The sequence below is a fragment of the Pteropus alecto genome, unplaced genomic scaffold (assembly GCF_000325575.1).
Source record: "Pteropus alecto unplaced genomic scaffold, ASM32557v1 scaffold59, whole genome shotgun sequence".
NCBI classification, from domain to species: domain Eukaryota; kingdom Metazoa; phylum Chordata; class Mammalia; order Chiroptera; family Pteropodidae; genus Pteropus; species Pteropus alecto.
Genome location: NW_006443292.1, coordinates 5,017,305 through 5,024,010, shown reverse-complemented (window position 1 = coordinate 5,024,010; position 6,706 = coordinate 5,017,305). Strand labels below are relative to the sequence as shown.

The following is a 6,706-nucleotide window of genomic DNA, read 5'->3' as shown; positions in this document are numbered from 1 at the left end:
AAGAGAAGATACAAACTCATTATTTAAATCATATATCTATTAATTTCTATTATCGATTTGCCTATTAAGTGAGTAAAGGGAAATAGGCTTGGTTAATATGTTTCTTGAAGAGTGAAAAGACTTTTCTTTGGCTTAAAGTCCCCTCCTTTCTCAGACTCTAAGGGCCTTGCCTGGCTTAACGCCATTTCCGCTTAAGGATGGGCTGATAACGCTGCTTTATCAATAGCCAGAGGATCCGAGTGGCCAGGGCAGTTATCAGGATTTGAGGGAGAGGGCCTTTTTTTCCAAAGAAAGGAGGAAAGAAAACTAGGTTTACTAAAAGGATTAACTCTGCAAGAGATGTCCCATTTCATTTCCTGCTAAAAGATTAAGAATTTTACAAGTGATGCCCCGTCTCAGAAACGTGCGTTAAGCAGTACTCGACTGTTCGTTTTGGAAGCAGAAGTGCGTGTTTTAGTACAGATTGTGAGATGTTACCGATTTCCCTCAAACCTCACTTTTCCATAAATTTAGAAATTTTTAAGTCACGAGCACATGAGAACAAACCGCTTACATTCCGCGGTAGCTGAATTCCGAAAGCCCGCCTTGCAGCTGGCACCTTCGGAGGTGGTCCCTGGGCCATGCCACCTGGAGAGTGGATTAAGAGGTGCCGAGCTGTTTCAGTTCTTTGTACTTTACGTTCAGTCCTCACTACAGTCCTCTGAGGTCCGTACTGCTGTGACCTTGCCTTTCAGGAACCGAAGCTTAGAGGGGTAAGTAACTGGTCTCCCATCACTTCGTCCTTGTGTCCCTCACAGCCGAGGGGCATAGGTGACAAGAGGTCCTTGATCCAGCCAAGGAAACAGTGAGCTGGGCAGAGTATGACATTGTAAGCATTGTGTGCTGCTGAGTCTTGGGCAGTAAGCTTTTCCAGGCGCGGGGCCGGCCTTTGCCCAGGGCGGTAGGTCTTGGCCTCCTCTGAAAGAGGAGGCGGGGCCAGAACCTGCAGGACACGCCCCCGTGCCTCAGCCAAGGGCTGCAGCTGGGGTCACTGTGTGTGCCCAACATAGGCTGCCGGCAGCTCGGAAGTGGTGCTGCGGACACGCGCGAGCTGGCAGGTTTTCAGTGACCAGCATGTGACCCGGCACCATCCTGATCGTGGGGGACCGTGAGGGGACTATCGGGCTGAAAGCCCAGCAGCTGGAGATGGGTCCTTGGCCGAATGCGCCTGCGTCTGCGGGTGAGGGGACCGGCGCGCACGGTCATATTTGGGTGCCACGCCCTCCTCGCAGACTCCGCCTTGTGCCTGTCCTTCCTGTCCTGCCCCCGCCGCCGTCTCTCCGACCCCCGCCTCAGCACACGTTTGAGCACGCGGAGTTCTTCTCATCGTGTGAGAACAAAGCCCTGGTCCCCTCTGCTGCTCTTCCTGTCGCGCTTGTCATCTGTTCCTCTCTGCTCCCTGGGTCAGATTTCACACTCCAGCGGGGCTGTTGGTCTCGTCTTACTCGGCCTGGCGGCCCTTGACCGTCCTCGGTCCCAGGCCGTCCGTAGCAGCGCACACACTGGGTGTCACTCCTGTGACCGGCCCCGCCTCTCTCCTGTGCCAGCGCTGCCAGGGACCGCTAGTCTCCTTCAGCCCGTGTCCTCTGTTCTGTGTCCGGTTTCCCCTCCGCTCCGCGCGTCCCACCAAAACCAAGTCTGACAGATACTCAGCACCTAAGGCAGCGTCATTGGCGGAAATTGGACGTCACTTGAAAAACACTCTCAGCTTCTAGGACCGCGCTGGCCTGGCTTCCTCCTGCCTTCGGTCCACTCCTGTCTCCTGGCTGCTGCTTTTTTCTCACCTAGGTGAGAAAGGAGTTAGGGAAGGCGAGGAGGTAACCATCACTGTGATGGCGCTCACTGTGGTGGCACTGTGGAAGCCAGTGTACCAGCGCCGCCTCTGGTGATTGCACAGAGACTGGAGTGGTCCAGCCACCAGCCGAGGAGTGCCTGGGGCCGCCAGAAGCTGACAAAGGCAAGAGAAGGTCCTCCCTGAGGCTTCGCGGGGAGCTTGGCCATGCCAACACCTCGAAAGTGGACTCGAGCCCCTAGAACTGTTGTAAGCCACCAGTTCGTGGTTCATTTGTCACAGCAGCGGGAGGAAGCTCATACAGCGGCTGTGGGACCGGCACTTAGGTGTCTGTGTCCTGAAAGAGTCTGGGGTTCGGCGGGAGGAAGCTCATACAGCGGCTGTGGGACCGGCGCTTAGGTGTCTGGGGCCGTGTCCTTGGATCCCCCACGAAAAATTTGCTCAGAGAAGAAAGACAAGGCCAAGAATAGCAAGTGGAAGCGATTTTATTAAGTAGAGCAAAGCAAAGCACGCTTGAAGAGAGTCAGTTATGACGGGCAGCTCCATAATAATCCAGTGTGCTGAGAAATTGGGGGTCCGAGATTTTCTGGGCCGTAGTTTGTCCTTCGGGCCCTCCAGCCTTGATGCACCCAAACTCCCAGCTCCTCCGTCTGAACCGTGGGCCTTGGCCCGGGCATGCGCATGTGTGCCCATAGGTGGGCAGTCATACGTCTGCGCCCCGAAGAGTTTGAGGGCAGGCGCATGCTCAGTTAACTCCCTTCGCCCATACCTGTCATGCACCCCAGAGGTCACATAATGGTCATCTGCAGTTAACCATGCAGGAGCATGGGGGGGGAGGGGCAAGGAAAGCAGCAGACAGGGCCAGGTACGTGGCCTGTGCATATCTGGCTTCTGACCTTGAGGGAACGAGGGGCGGGGGCTCCAGAAGCCTGCCAGATTCTTCTGCTGAGCAGCTCGGGGGGCCTCCTTAACCCTTCATCGCCCCTCTTCCCCCGGCTCACACCGACCCACCTACCCACCCTGTCAGCCACAGTCAACGTGGGGTTGCCCTCTTGGGATTTGCCTACAAAGAATGTGGTCCAGAGGCTCAGGAGAAACGGGTTGTGTGGGTCCCCCACGTGCGCCCCTAAGGGTGCCTTCCAGAGGTGGCTCAGAGGACATTTCTTCATCGAAACATTAGAAAAAGGTGCTGGATATTTCTTTGTGCCTCGATGTTCACGCCACTCAGTTCTTGCCCCAAGAGGCCGATCTGTACCAGCTGCAGGAAGGCCACCACGCAGTCCGCCCAGGTCACTGTCCCCGGGTGCTGACTCTAGGCCACCTTGACCGCAGGCTTCAGGTGACATCCCTACCGGATCGGCACACCATTCCCCGGTGCTCCCGCCAACACACTACACCCCGAATTCCGCTTCGAGACGTTCTCAGCACCCCCTTGGTGTCAACTCGTGTCTCAGGGTCCCACTCCTTTGCCATCTGTGCGCTTCGCGGACCAGACGGGGTTGAGCATGGGCCTGGCAATGCAACTCTGTCACCCCGACAGCAGGCCCTGGACCGGACTCCAGCCATGTGTCCCCTGCGGGATGCGGGAACTCAGGGCTCTGAGTTCCCGCTCGGGCTCCGCATCAACCATCGCTGCCTCGGTCTGTCCTCTTCCCTGTGCGTGTGCTCGCGGGCCACCGGGAGCAGCCCGCTGACCCCGTGGTCTCTAATCCCTCTCGTTGCCACTGTGACTTCCGCAGCCCCTCGCTTTCCCACGGTCTTCCTCTCCTGTACTGTTAACCAGTGACGCCACTTGCCATGGAATATCGGTGTCCCATGGCTCATTCCTTAAACGTGTGAGCATCCCGGTCCCCGGATGCTGTTCTGAGGGCCCGTCCCAGGGGAGCGAGGAGAGTGGGGGCCTGCAGCAGTGGTGTGTGGCCACCCCAGGGTGCCGGTGGGCCCGGCACGGAGAGGCGTGTGCCATGGCACACACACCACGCAAGGCGTTTTTGCTTCTCATGTCTAGAAAGAAGAAAGATGTCAGCCCCTTCAAGGAGAGAAAGTTTATCCTGGCACTAAAGTTTAAGACAAATTTCAGAATTTTAACAGAAGAGAAACAGTCGCGAGGAGGCTGAATCGATGTCTTCAAGAACAGATTTATGGCAAAACGCTGGTCCTTGTCGGGAAGACTAACATTAAAAATGAAGGGCGTAAAAAAAAAAAAAAAAAGTTAGGGATGTAACGTGACTGCACCTTTCCGTGGAGACAAGGTTTTGTAACGGGATCCAGCCCGGGACAGCCAGTGGGGGTCAATTCTTTTTGGTGGGTAGCTGGAGTCGGGCGCCTGGGTGCCGAGAGTTGCTGGAGAGCTACGACTGGTTAGGTGCTACATGAGCAGGGGGCAGGGGTATGCGGTGTAGACGGAGGGAGTCATCCCTGAGCTAAGCTGAGCTGGGCCAGTAGCCAAAGTCAGTCTTAGAAAAGCAGCTGCGCGGCCCAGCAGAGTGGACGGAGACCTTGCCGTTTTATGCGGGACGTTCTCAATTTTCGCCGCCCACACACCTCAGTGTTCTTCTTCCCCCGCATGAGCCCTCCCAAGGTGACACACAGGTCCCAGCAGACTGGCTGGCACCCCGTGGTTTTCTCAGAAACCGTGACTGAGTGGAAGTGACTTCACAGTACGGTCACCTCATATCTACTTTAATTTATACAAGTAAATGTAGAGATTCTGGGCTCTGTGTCATCTTTAGAAAGGCATTCTCCGCTCCAAGATTCTCACCATTTCCGTTATCCATTTTTTCATGTAAACTTTTGATCCTGCCGGAAGTGACTTTGATAGAAGGAGGAAGAGGGAGCCCTTAACTTTCATTTTTTCCCCCCAAATTGCTATACAATTGATCACCTTTATTTTTAGATCGAATCCCACAATATACGTAGTTTATTTCGGTTTCTATTCTGTGCTCTTCTGTCTACGCATGCGTGCTATGGGTTGAATTTTGTGTCCCCCGCCCCGCTCCCCAAAATATACCTTAGAGTTGTAACCCTCAGTACCTCATAATGTGACTTTATTTGGAAATAGGGTCATCGAAGCTGTAATGAAGATGAGGTCATGCTGGAGTAGGGCGGGCCTCCTCCCACAGGACAGGTGTCCTCCCTAAGTGGGAAATTTGGGGACAGACTTGAGACACAGAGGGACAGAGACTGGAGTGCAGCAGCAGCAGGCCAGAGACTGACAGTCACCACCAAGAAGCTGGGACGAGGGAGACAAGGAACGATTCTATCCAGAGCCTCAGAGGCTCCTCCACGTCAGACTTGTAGCCTCCAGAACTGGGAGAGAATAGATTCTTTTAAAGCCACCAGTTTGTGGTACGTTGTTTCCACAGCCCTAGAAAACACAACGGATGCTGTTCTAATTAATGCCGTCGTGTAATATTTTTTAATATTACAAATGGGGACAGCCATCCCTCCTTGTTTGTGACAGAGCTCTTATTATTTGTGCATTTCTTATTTTCCCCATATGCATTTTAGAGACAGCTTGTCTGGTTTCCTGGAAACAATACCATTGGTGGTCCGGGGGTGCCAAGTTAGGGGGGCACACGCAGCAGCGGGGCCCCACAACACCCAGAAGTGGGGAAACGTATCTGACAGCCCGCCCCACTAGCGGTGAGTGTGATGACACCCTCCCGCAAATGGGGACGTTGGCATGGCAGCAAGAGAAAAGGCTACACACCTCGATGGTGGGGAGGGAGCCGGTGCGGGAATCTGCCATCGGGGCAGCATGCTCCACGAGGAGGGGCCCGCGGGCAAGGCCCAGTCCCCCAGGGGGCACCGCGGTCACCAGGCTGGCCGAGCCCCTACGCGACGTGGGTCAGAGCAACACTGTCCCAGCCTAGCAGCCAGACAGGGCACCAGACGGCCTGCGGCCTGGGAGGCTCTGGGGAGTCTCGGACCCACGTCGGTCGTCAAGACACGCGGGCCTCACCTGAAACGTGCAGGGTGGCCTCGTGGCACCAGGACGCGGACTGGCCTCGGTGACACCGCATTCGCGCGCGCAGGCGAGTCCGCGCGGAAGGGATCCCGGAGAGGCCTCGGACGCCACGGGGTCACCAGAGATCCACCGCCACCAACGTGGGCGCGGCCCCACGACACCTGGGACGCTGGGGCTTCGGCACCTCGAACATCCTCGCCCGCCGTGGGTTGTACAATAGGCTCCAGTGTCACGTCTCGGGGAGCTCGTGACACTGGCAGCGCGCAGGCGAGTCCGCGCGGAAGGGATCCCGGAGAGGCCTCGGACGCCACGGGGTCACCAGAGATCCACCGCCACCAACGTGGGCGCGGCCCCACGACACCTGGGACGCTGGGGCTTCGGCACCTCGAACATCCTCGCCCGCCGTGGGTTGTACAATAGGCTCCAGTGTCACGTCTCGGGGAGCTCGTGACACTGGCAGCAAGAGAAAAGGCTACGTACCAGCCGGTCTGGGAGCTGCCTGCGGTGGGGACAAGGCCTGGGGAGGGAGTCCCCCCTTAGCAAGTGACAGAGGGCAGCGCGCGCTCGCCAGCTCGACGGGACCTCCCCGGCCACCGAGGACCGTGGTCCGCCCTCGCCCAGCGGGGTCCCCCGGCAGGTGGAGCGGGGTGCAGGGGGTCCCGGACGCTGAGGCCACCCTCTCGGATTGCTAGATGGCTTTTCATCGGCGCGTCGCCCCACAGACCCACCCGTCCAGACGCCCGTGCGGCCTCGGGCTCGTCCCGCCGGCTTGTGTCGCTCGTCATCATCGTTTTCATTAAGAAAACCAACGAAACTAAGATACGCACGCAAACCCCCTAACGGCAGTTTCCAAAGACGTGGGCGCCCCGCCGGCGGTGCGTCCCCGTCACCGCCCAGGCCGGTCC

General features: G+C 57.1%; 1 long non-coding RNA gene across 1 annotated transcript; it reads left to right on the top strand.

Moving 5' to 3' along the window:
* The first annotated feature begins 7 nt into the window (after positions 1–7).
* LOC112472797 lies at positions 8–5,291 on the top strand. The gene is made up of 2 exons (XR_003043769.1): positions 8–2,157; positions 2,231–5,291. It is a non-coding gene; the product is annotated as an uncharacterized LOC112472797 (long non-coding RNA).
* The last annotated feature ends 1,415 nt before the right edge of the window (positions 5,292–6,706 follow it).